The 12,162-nt window shown below is 47.6% G+C and overlaps 1 long non-coding RNA gene across 3 annotated transcripts in view; it reads right to left on the bottom strand.

Moving 5' to 3' along the window:
• The window catches only part of LOC123619448 (uncharacterized), a 72,986-nt gene extending 61,146 nt beyond the window's left edge, over positions 1–11,840 (bottom strand). For 2 of the 3 annotated variants that reach the window (XR_006728053.2, XR_012504850.1), the window contains exon 1: positions 11,483–11,840. This is a non-coding gene — a long non-coding RNA (uncharacterized LOC123619448). The remainder of the gene's footprint in view (positions 1–11,482) is intronic. The other variant, XR_012504849.1, reaches the window with a different exon arrangement.
• Between the last annotated feature and the right edge of the window lie 322 nt (positions 11,841–12,162).

Below are 12,162 nucleotides of genomic sequence, written 5' to 3'. Positions count from 1 at the left end.
TGCCTAAGTCCATAGGCAGCTACGGGAGACAGTTTACTGTACTCTAACAGCTTCCTTTGTCCAGCCTCCAAATATCTTTGATGCTCTGTCTGGGTACCTTCTCCTGCAACAGGGGAGACGGTGCTACTGCAGGCTGGGAATTGATACTGGGGAGACATCTCCTCCCTCTGCAGCTACATATGTGGATGCATTATAGTTCTATTGGACAATGTTGCTATAGATTCTATAGCAAACTACAGCCTGTGCACCAAATCTAGCTAGCCACCTGTTTTTGTAAATAAAGTTTTATTGGAACCCAGCCCCACTCATTCACTTATATGCTGTCTGTGGCTGCTTTGGCTGCAAGGGCAGAGATGAGTAGTCACCAGCAGAAACCATCTGGCCCACAAAGGTGAAAAGTTTTCTTCTCTGGCCCTTTACAGAAAAAAATTTGCCAATCCCTGATAGAGAATATTAACCCTAGGAATATTTCTAGGCTGCAAAAATATTACTGGCTTTCAGGAAAGAAGAAAACTTTGGTTATTTTTGGAATACATGAAAAATACAGGTTTACTGTGTGGGTGTGCACATCATATGTGACTGGTGTGTACGTGTGTGTATTTGGGGGTGGAAAAGGGAAGAGAGCAGCAATGTGGACACTTCAGCAGAACACTGAAGTCCCTGCTTCCAAGTGATGACTGACTCATTGTAAGTTTTGACCAAAATGAAAAGCATTTCTAACAAGCTCTTAACAACTTGCCAGAGAAGTATAAAAAATAACCTTTTTAGGCTCAGGGTGGCAAAGTCACTTGCTTAAAGTTGCACAGTGTGTAGGTAATAGAGCCCGGTTGTCTGTCTTCTTTTAAAGGAGATGATCTTAAACCTCCAACAACAACAACAACAACAACAACAACAACAACAACAAAGGTTACCAAACAAAGTAAAGGTGATAGAATGGAGCTCTTATTTTACTCTGCCCAGAACACATTCTCATACCCCTTCTTCTGATACCATCGCTCATACTGCCTCTGGTGAATCACTCCAGCCATGGGCCCCTGGCGTGTGGCAGTAATGACATCCCTGCCTACTGCCTAGGAATTAACACAGAAACTAGGCTAGAGCTGCTCTACTTCCTCCTGGACGGAGTAGTTGGTGCAAGGGGTAGCCATGTGACCTGAGCCTGGCCAACTGGAGACCTTTCCCAGAATTTTCTTAAGAGGAAGTGGCGGGGGTGGGGTGGGGTGGGGTGTGGTATAGCTCTAAGAATGTAATTCTGGGCTCTCGATTCCGCCTACTATCGTGTGGAACAAACTATGTCAAAGTGTAGCAGCATAAAACAACCATGTTATCACGCTCACAGACTCTGTGGGTCAGGAATTCTGATAGGGCATAGTGGGGAGGACTTGTCTCTGCTCCCCAACATCTGGGGCCTCAACAGGGAGGACTCAATGAACGGAGGTCAGGGTCCCTCATATGTGGCGGTTGGTGCTGGCTGTTAGCTGAAACTTCGGCTGGGGCTCTTGGCCAGAATACTTGCCTGTGGCCTTTCCATGTAGCTTGGACTTCCTGACAGCATGGCAGCCGCAGACTTCTGCCATGGCAGCTCAGGATCCCAAAGGCAATGTTTCAGTGAACAAGGCAGAAGCCATATCGTCCTTTATGACCTAGCCTTGGAAGTCACACAGTGCCACTTCCACTGTAATCACAGGCCTACCCAGATCCAGCGGCAGAAGACATAGACCCCCCACTGCTCAATGGGAGGAATGTCAAAGGCATATTGTGAGATGAGCGGCTGGGATGGGAGATATTATTGTCACCATTTTTGGAAAATATAAGCTGTCATTCTCTTGGTAGCCATTTTCCCTGCAAGAACAAGGCCAAGAGCCTCAGCAAGAGAGTAGAGAGAGGGTCTGGCAGGTGCATAGTTCCCTGTGCCAATACCCAAGGCCCTAATTCCTGGAATCAGTCTGTAGATGTTAGAATGTACCCTGGTCATCTGACCCCAAAAGATTTCCTTTTTGCTGAAAAAACTTTAAATGGGTTTCTAACACTTGCTGCCCTGCGCCTGGCTGATAAAATAAATAATTATTGATTTTGAAACTGAGAAAAGATTTCATTCACTCATCAAATAGACATAAATTTGTATGCATGGAAATGTGCTAAGTACTGTCGGGGGGGCAACACAATGAGTAAGACACAACCTTGAGTCACCCGCAAGGCTGTGTCAGTCAGTGCAGGCCGACCTAACAGAACGCCACAGACGGGTGGCTTAAATAGCACAGATTTATTGTCTCGCAGTTCTGGAGGCTGGTAGCCCAAGATCAAGGTGTCGGCAGGTTTGGTTCCTCCTGAGGCCTCTCTCCTTGGCTTGCAGACGGCCGCCTTCTCACTGTGTCCTCACATGGCCTTTCCTCTGTGTCTCTAAATTTCCTTCTCTTATGAGGACGCCAGTCAGCTTGGATTAGGGCCACTTTAATGGCCTCATTTTAACTTAATCACCTCTTTAAAGGCTACATTTCCCAATGCAGTCACATTCTGAGGTATTCAGGGGGTTAGGTGGTAACATATGAGTTTTGGAGGGGACACAATTCAGTCCAGAACACAGGCTTTTAGGGATGATAATTGTGAGAGACTGGAATATTGTTCAGTAAATATTTCCTCCCCTCCCTCTCCATCTTGGGTGTGGTGCTCCTCTGCCCCACTGACCTTGGGCTTGACCCTGTGTCTTGTTTTACCCAGTGGAATATGAGCAGATATAACACCAGCAAAGGCTTTAAACGTGCCTGCGTTGTTTGGCCCGCCTTTTGCTCTCCGGTGATCTGCCACAAGATGAGGATGCCCCAGAGCTGCTGGGCCAAGGAGGCTGAGGAGACTCGTGGAGCAGGCCTGGACCCAAGCTACAGAGTGCAGCCGAGCTCAACTCAGATTAGCAGAACCCCAGCCCTGCCACCCACCTATGAGCAGGAAATAAAGATTTTAAGCCACTGAGTCTGGGTGTACTTAAAACTTTTGTTACACGGCATGATTGCAGCAACAGCTGACTAATGTGATAAGTAACAAGTAAATTACGATGCCATGTAGACAAAAAGCTTTTCCTCTATGCCGAACTTTATTTTACCAAATATTTCCAACAGATATAACTCCTTTTCCTTCTAATGGTTAAACAGATGAGCCATAAATTATTTTGATTATCTAACGTACTTGACAGGAAGGAGAAGATTTTTCCAAACACACTGCATATGTTTTTACTTCCAAGAGGATTATTACTATTTCGTGACTGTCAGCAATGCGCCAAGTGCTGACCTGGGGATTCCAGGAAGTGCGGTTCATGCCCAGAAACCTCAATACTGGAGTCACCTAAGGACCATCAGACAGATGAGGTCATGAGCTAAGAATTTCTTAAATACGTGAAAGGATTGTGAGTAATTATGTAATTATGCTGGTGATTAAAAGCCCAAGTTCACATACCTTCAATCTCAGGTATGACTCCCTATGTATTTCCAAATTGAAATTTCTCCAAACTGGCATGGCCCTGGTATGTCCAGTTTCTCGTTTCTTATTTATTTTTTAAGTTTTCTTTTGGAGGTGTGGGGGAGGTAATTAGGTTTATTTATTTTTAAAGGGAGGTACTGGGGATTGAACCCAGGACCTCGTGCATGCTAAGCATGCGCTCTACCACTTGAGCTATACGCTCCCACGGTTTCTTATTTCTAATCCTAGGAAACTGCTCCCAGGGTTGGAGGCACGTTTTACACCCAACAGGGTCCAAACACTGGTAGCGCCATTTATCCATTCTTATTTTCCTGATAACCTGCCAGGATCCAAGACTGATAATCAACCGCATGGGATTTTGGACATTAGTTGAAATTACACTTTCGACGGTCCCCAGATCATCTGGTTCAACCTCCTTTAGGCTCACCCATTTCCATTGCATCTATAAGCAAAGGTCACGACCTCTTTTGAAAAGGGCTCAACGGAAGGGAAAACAGCAAGTCTACGTGTTGAAGTAAAAGAATTTGGTTCATAAAATAAAACTAAGGCGACAGAAGGCAAAGGGAGTTTCCGCTGTTTGAAAAGGGGCTTTCTCAGCACAAGCTTGGAAAAAAATGTTGATGATTTATGCAAATTAGAGAGGAAATGTGCCCCGAGGGATCTTGGCACAGAAGCTCAAGTCGGAATTCTGGATTCGAGGCTGGCGGTGTCTCTGATTCACTCTGTGACTGGGGCTGAGCCATTGAACCTCTCTGTTTCTAAATACCCTCATCTATAAACGCCGGCTAACAACGCTGTTCTTCCTGCCCCTGAAGGGGAGGCAGTAAAAATGAATGAAATGTCGGGGAATTACTTCTAAGAGCCATCGATTAGAAATACAGCATATGGTCTTAATGAGAGCTTGTTTCTGCCACAAATTTTTCCCTGCTCCCTGTGAGCACTCCAGCTAAAGTGCCACAGAAATCAACTTCTCTCTTCAGCTATCTTCACATGCCGCTCCTCAAATCACAGAGGTCTTTAAAACAGAACTCCTGCCTGCTCCGGGTGTGCGTTACGAGGCCGTGGCTCCTGGCTCTTTTCTACACCAAGCCACGCGGTCCAGATTTTCCGAGACGGTGGTGATTTAAAATATTCTGTCCCATTGTCAGACCATGTGTTGGAACATGTGTCAGATCACGTGTCCTGATCATTGCTTCAGAAAATATGGTCGCTCACACCTTCGCGGGAAAGGAAGCACCTGCTTGTTGCCTAAAGTCCTCTTTGGAAACGGATGGGAATAAACAATAAAGCTGTAGCGAGACCAACTGATTGATTGAACAGTGGATATTTTAACAGGGGACGGGGAGAGTGATCATTTGACTCAACCATTACTATGTGCCAGGGTGGGGTAGGGGCGGGTTATCTGTTAAGTAGCTAAGTTTGTACTGGGCACTGGGCTAACCACTGTGGTTACAGAAAGTAATAGACAACTGGCCTTGGCACCTTGCAGTGCAGTGAGGGGAATGGCAGGTAGCGATCAACAAGCCAAGGGCATGCTTTCGGACAAGGACAGTTTGTGGGAAGGCAGGGAGGGCTTCATGGAGGTAGTGACACCATAGCTGAGCACTGAAGGATGAGCAGAAGCTCACCAGGGGGGCCTAAGAAGGAGCAGGCCTTCCAAGCAGGGGGCAAGAGCCCCGCAAAGACCGTACAGCAAGCTCTGCTGGTGCTTCACGCATGTCCCTCCACCCACCCCGGAAGGCACCTGAGAAGACTTCCCAGATACAATGAGGACTTGCTGAAACTCCATCAGAGGGTGTTCTCTGGCCTCTGAAGCATGCTCAGCTGGCCACCATATGTGCGGGCAGATCCTAAGTGCTTAGCTTCCCAGAAATAACCCTCAGCTAACGTGGAATGAGAGCAGGGGTGTGCTGGAGCAGTGGTACTAGTGCTGGAGAGCCTGATTCTTACATATTCAGAAAATTTGCAAGCCAGTTGTGAAACCATTGGTAGCTTAGAATCAGCTACAGTGGGAATATTTACATCATGGCCATTGGCAAACACTACAAATTGGGACATCCTCTGTTCTCCCAGAAAGCTGGTTGACCAGCACCCCACAGGGTGGGAGTTGGTGGATAAATACTCCGGCTTCCTCACCTCTCACTGGGGCAGTTCTGAGGGGTGTGCTACACAGGATCCCAGTTGGACTGAGCCAGCAGGACTAAGCCCCAGTTGCCCACAACGGTAACCTGCTCACTAACATATACTTTGGTGGCCTTCCTCCCTTCCCTGTCTTGATTCTCACTCCCTTGCTGTGCTTCCTGGGAATACCTCTCTTATGCCTCAAAATCCTTGGCTCAGACTCAGCTCTGGGAGGGAATTAAATTAAATTAAAACAGGCATGGAAGCAAAAGCCATGATCACGGAGGGCTATTATACCAGGCAGAGGATGTTGAACTTAACCAAGGTATCTCAAGGTCTGGAAAGAATTTAAAGAGGGGAAAGATGGCAAGATCAAGTTTGCATTTTAGGAAGGTCACCTAGGGGCCTGTGTGACAGATGGAAGCAAAGGGAGCAAGACCGAGGCAGGAGGATGGTAGTGATGGATTCAAAACATGAATACTTAACACCATTGAACTGTACACTTACAATGGTTAAGCCAGTCAGTTGTATGCTATGTGTATTTTGCCACAATAAAAAAAAATGGAGGGAAAAATTGGAGGCGAGAGAACCAAGAACTAGGTCAGTGGGAAAGTCCAGGGAAGAAATGATAAGAGTGTTGGACAACTAGGGGGGTGCCATCCACATAGAACATGATGGAGTTGTGCTTGTCACAGCACTGCTTGTGGACAGAACTCTGAGCACAGCTGACATTGTAGGAGCAGATACCAGAAGAGAAGGACAAGACACAAAGGAAGATTGTGTCAAGGAAGTCAGGGTAAAGGGAATGTCAAGGAGGAAGTGTCACCAGGGCCACAGGCCAAAGAGAGATGAATGTGAGGATTAAATAGATAAGGGTTTAGTATCTGATATAAACTTCTCATTGAATCCTCATTGGAGCCCTACATTAAATTCAATGACCTTGCTGAATTCCCTTATTAATTCTAATAGCTGGATTGTAGGTTCTTTTGGATTTTCTATGTGCACAACTGTGTCACCTGTGAATAATGACAGTTTTATTTCTTCCTTTCCAATCTGGATGCTTTTTCTTTTTCTTTTTTTTCTTTTTCTTGCTTTATTGCACTGGCTATGACCACCAGAATAATAATGAATAGAAAGAGTGATAGCAGGCACTCTGTCTAGTTCCTGTTCTCAGGGGGGGAAGCTTTCAATATTTTACCATTAAATACAATGTTTGTTATAAGTTTTGTTTGTACATAATCTTTGTCAGATGAAGGAATATCCATTCTCTTCTAAGTTTGCTAAGCATTTCTACCATGAATGTGTGTTGAATTGTATTTCTGGTTTCTCTGGGTGACCCTGGGAAAGCTACTCCAACTGTAAACTGTAAAATGACCTACTGCTTTGGCACTAGATATATCTGGGTTCAAATTCCAGCTGTACCATTTTCTAGCTGTGATTCTTTGGCAATTTAATTATTTCCGCATATAGGAAATGGAGACAATTATAGTAACTCCTCCCCAAGAATCTGAGATTATTTTGTAAGTTCAAGAGCCCAAGAGTCTGGTTTTGAAGCAGGTTTAACATCCAAAGCCTACGGAATTAGTTCTCTGCAGAGACTGATGTTCCCAAGAGCCTTTTCATCTCCTGGCCCCTGCTCAGGATTTCCTGGAACCCTTCTGATAATGAATAGGGATGGATCTGAGATCTTCCATCCACATACTCACACTCTGCTCCCCAGGAATAAGAGAACAAACATATGAGTGGTTGGTCCACTGTGATAGCTAGTCTCCAAAGATGTTCCTCATGACCCACGCGTCCTGGTACTCATGCCTTCGTGTAATCCCCTGCTTCTGAATCTGGGTGAGCTCCTGACTCTCTTGAAATTAGATGAATTGGCACAAGTGATACTGCATGATATCCAAGGCTAGGTCAGAAGAGGCTTTCTAGGGGGTGGGGAGTATAGTTCAGTGGCAGAGCGCATGCTTGGTGTGCATGAGGTTCTGGGTTCCAGCCCCAGTGCCTTCCTTAAGGGAAAAGAAGAAGAAAGAAGAAGAGGCTTTCTAGATCCCACCATGGTCTTTTGGAACTTGGGCCACCAAGGAAAAAGGACTACTATCCTAAGGCCAGTACGTTGGAGAGGCCACAGATAGGAACCACGTTCTACAGTCTAGGGTGAGCCCAGCCTTCCAGCCATCCCCACAAAGCACCACACTTGTGCATGAAGCCAACTTGGACCCTCCAGACCAGCACATCCACCACCAGAGTACCACTGAGAGCCCCTAGCTGACCCCACATGGAGCAAAAGAATCACCTATTCTAGTCCCGTCCCAATTCCTGGCCCACAAGATAATGAGATACGGTAATACGGTTGTTATTTTAAACCACTACATTTTGGGGCTGTTCATTGTGCAGCAAGAGATAACTGGAATATCTACCTAATGGCTTTAGTCTTTAGTCAAGGAAATACGCCAAGCAAACCTGTCTAGTGCTCAAACCTATGACATCCATCTTGCTTGACCCCATTCTAACCACTTAAGTTAACCAGATTCAAATATGCAGTATTTAAGTACTGAAAAAACAGTCAGAGAAGGAAGTCATTTCACTCAAAATTCCCTGCATGCCTTTGGGTCTTAAGTCCTTCTATTAACAAGAAGGGGTGCAGACAGATAATCCTCATAGCAACCTACAACATTGGTACTATTAGGTCCAGCCATTTTTTTTCTGAAGGTCGAAAAAACGAAGGCTCAGAGAGAATAACTAACTTGAGCAATATCACATGGCTGGTTAAATGGCAAAGTTGGGACTGAAACCCAGTACTACGAACTGCAAACCAAGCTTTTACTTGTTTTGTTTTGTTCTTTGTCTTGGTTGGAGCACTTCTGGTTGGTAATCAGGGAAATCCATTCATAGTAGCACAAGGAACAGAAGGGAATTGATAAGGAGAACTCAGGAGCAAAAGTACAGCCAGGCCCCCAGGGGGCAGGACCCGGGCACCGGACCCCCTTCAGGAACCCATCTTTGCCCTCTCTGGGGCCCCATGTTTCTGAAGGCGCTCTGTTATTTACCGCATTTCTTTGATATTCTCTGCCTTTCTGCACACTGGCTTTCCCTGGCCTGGCATGGAAAGGGAAGCATACAATAACCCCACGGTCAGGCAGGGCTGACTACATAATTTGCGGGGCCCAGAACAAAATTAAAAGGCAGAGCTTCAGCCAGAGGCGGGGAAGTCATTCTCTCCTCCCCACATATCCACTGCCTCAACCCAAGTCAGACGGTGGCCTCCAAGGGATGGCCCAATCCTCCATTTCCGGGGGAGAAAAAGAAACAGAACCGGCTCAGTTAGGGGCAGACTCCACCTCACCTCCACGCTCGGACACACTTGGTGGCTGGATCCTCGGTGGGTGAGAGGCCCCTGCCAAGTGGCCGGCCAAATGTGCTCAAGGCCCTGCCAGCCCGGGCAGGGAAGGCTGTCCCTTCGCTCTGCTCTAAGATGCCATAAGGCTCACCGGACCCCAGCCCTGACCTTCCCAAAGTTAGCCACTGGGCCCACCGGGCCCGCGCCACCTCATGCAGTCCCCAGGCCAGGGTGGTATGCAGGAGGCCAGGCCGGGCAGGGGGCCACCAGGAGGTGGGGAGCCGGCCTCTGAGAACCTATCTGGGGGCGATAAGCCAGGAGAGGGTGGGAGGTGGGGCTGGGCGCCAGCTGAGGATCCCAGTCTCATGCTCCACTGTCCCATCAGACAACACCTACCAAACACAAATTTGAAATAATATGATTCAGAATGGCAAGGTGGTGACTGCAGAGCGTCGAACCCCAAGTGTGGGGCCCTTCTGAGCATAGGGCCATGTGATTGCACTGGTAGGAAGCCATGCAGCCAGCCCTGCCCTGACTGACCAGCTTTCTCTCTCCTGATCCCCCATTCCCCAGGGGGCAGAGGTGGGGGAGCCAGAACTGGCTCAGCTAGGGGCAGGCTCCACCTGCACCTACAGGCTGCTGGCATCCCAACCCCATGGAGGAGATGGAGGGCAGTTCCCAGAGAATGGGATGAACCCCAATGGGCCCTCTTGAATCGTCTCCTACCATCTACTAAGTGCTTTCATACTGTCCGTCACGTGCTCTGTGAGTCTATGAGCACAGGTGGCTGGCTGCTCACCCCCACAGCCATCCCCTGCTTCCTTAGTAACTAGAGGCAGCAATGAACTCCAGCTGAAAGGTAACATTCCTCAGCCTCCCGTACAGCAAGAGGTGGCCAGTGACTCGTAAGTAGAAATCACTGGGTGGGAGTTCTGAGAAATCTTTATAAAGGAGGCTGACTCAGCTGGAAGAGGGTGTTCTTATCTTCCCTTGACCCTCCCTTTCTTGCTGCTTGAAGGATTTAAAGCCGTGGGTGGCACAGTCAGATGGAGGAGGTGAGACTGGGGAGGGTGGGTTCCATTGTTCCATGAGGAATCCTCAAGGGTCTGAATTAAAACCGTTGGATGAGGAAGAGCCCAGGAGAGATGTTAAGGAGGTAGGACCTACAGGATTTGATGGTTGGGACCACATCTTGTACCTTTTAGGTGCCAAGTGAAGTAGAAGGTAAGCTCCATGAGGGCAGGGACCACATCTCTGTTGCTTACCACTGAATACCCAGGAGTAGCATGGTGCCTGGCACAAAGGGGGTAATCCCTAAATGTGGCCCAATAAATGGATGAGGGAAAGTGCTCCAGAAGTCTTTTGGGGGCTTTACTCCTAACTGGTCAGGAGTGTCCATCCCCAGGGAGCCCCTTGTACCCAGGGAATGATTCCCAAGTATGACTTCTCTTGCTTTGTGCCACCTGTGAGTGCCCGCCATCCCCACTCTCAGACTAGACCCAGGCTGGGTTTTGGGGGACCTAGAAGAGGAAAGCCATAGGAATGCCGCCCTGCTCTGAGCTTTTCCCAACTCTGGTTTGCAGGCCAAGTTAATGCCACTGTTTCCACAACATCACTTCCTCTGCAGCGTGAGAAAAGAGGAAGAAAACTCGCTCTGTGACTCTCCTTTTCCCCCAGGGAAAGCACAAAGCTGTTGGAAACAATAAAAGCAGCCCTGTGTAAAGGGGGGACTTTTGTCTGTGCAGTCAGGGGTTGCTGCGCCCGCGACTTCCTGCAGGGACATTCGGCAGCTTTGCAGATAAATAAATGCTCACATTCAGAATGACCAGCCTAGAACACTTTTATGAGCCTTTTCTCCTCCCCAGGCTGTACACAGATAATAAATCAAATTAGCATCCTGAACCTCTGGTTCAGCATCACTTGTCACCCGTTCCCCCAGCACGAGGGGTAAGTGAGTTTCGGCAAGACCGTGCTTAGCTACGATCCGGCCACGTGGGACTTAGGCCTGTGGCCTCCTTGGAAATCATTTGATGCTTCCAACCCAGGCTGGCCACAAGCTGAGGTCACAGGGTCCTGCTGGTCACTCCAGACCAGACTGTAAAAGAGGCGGCTGAAACCTTACCCTTATCATCAAGATTGGGTTGTTATAAAATAACGTTTTCTCTTCTTAGTTAATAATCCTAGGAACATGAGCCAAAATAGACAACTGTCAGAAAGAGAGAAGGACAAAGAAGGGAGGGAGGAAACGAAGGGGGTGGAGAGAGGGAGGGAGGGCAGACTATACCGATAATCAGAAACAGAGACTAGCCGTTTTCTTCCTCCATGTTCTGCCTAATATAGGGACTTACACCACAGAGGCATTCAACAGATGTTGGAGGAATCAAATTGGAAAGGAAAAAAAGTTTACTTTCAGGTAATCTGAAGTGAAATTTGTCCCCATTTCAGGTTGCCCAATTAGTGACATACAAGGGACAACTGGTTGGGTTTAGCAAACCAGGGTTGGGGGGAGGGAGAGATGACAACATGCTATAAAAGTACATTCTATTGGATTACCTGAATATATGAATTTTAAAAAATCGCATCCTCTCTCAGGCCACCAGAAGGAGCAGGACAGCACAGAGCACCAGCAGCCGCTCTCCAAATGACAGATGTGGTCCCACTGACGAGCGTCTCAGAGCGCTTGGTTAAGGTAGATGACTGCCTTCCAAGAGACGTGACCTCACAGCTGGTGAGGGCTGTGACTCTGGAACAAATGCACACATGCACAGATCGTGGTGTTCCTGATGTGGTCTGTGAATTAAAAAATAACTACTGAGCTGCAAGTCATGCTCCCCCCCCTCCCCATGCCACCACCACCCTCCTGGAGAAGGGAAGCCAATGAGCTACGTTTGGTGAGTGTACACTCCTTTCCTGTTCTACGTTCAGAATCACTTCAAATGCAGTTCCAGGCTGCCTGACCCTGAGCAGAAGCTTACGGAGAAGGAAGCGGGTCAGGGGAAAACGGCTGAGACCAGGTAAAAGCTGCTTTGGGTATGTGCCCCAGCAAGTTCAAATGCTGCCTGGCTGATTGGCTGGGGGATAGGGGTGGGAGTTAACATATTTTTGAATAAGAGTTTCCTGTTATCTGCAAACAGTCAAAAAAAAAAAAAAAAAAAACCAGCTAGAGATTTTATTAAGGTAAAACGGTCCTCTTAGAAGGAACAGTGGTTGGAGCTGTTTCCTCTAAGATCACT

The sequence above is a fragment of the Camelus bactrianus genome, chromosome X, assembly GCF_048773025.1.
Source record: "Camelus bactrianus isolate YW-2024 breed Bactrian camel chromosome X, ASM4877302v1, whole genome shotgun sequence".
Lineage (NCBI taxonomy): Eukaryota > Metazoa > Chordata > Mammalia > Artiodactyla > Camelidae > Camelus > Camelus bactrianus.
The sequence above is the reverse complement of the archived record's forward strand: the minus strand, read 5'-3'. Positions and strand labels throughout refer to the sequence as shown.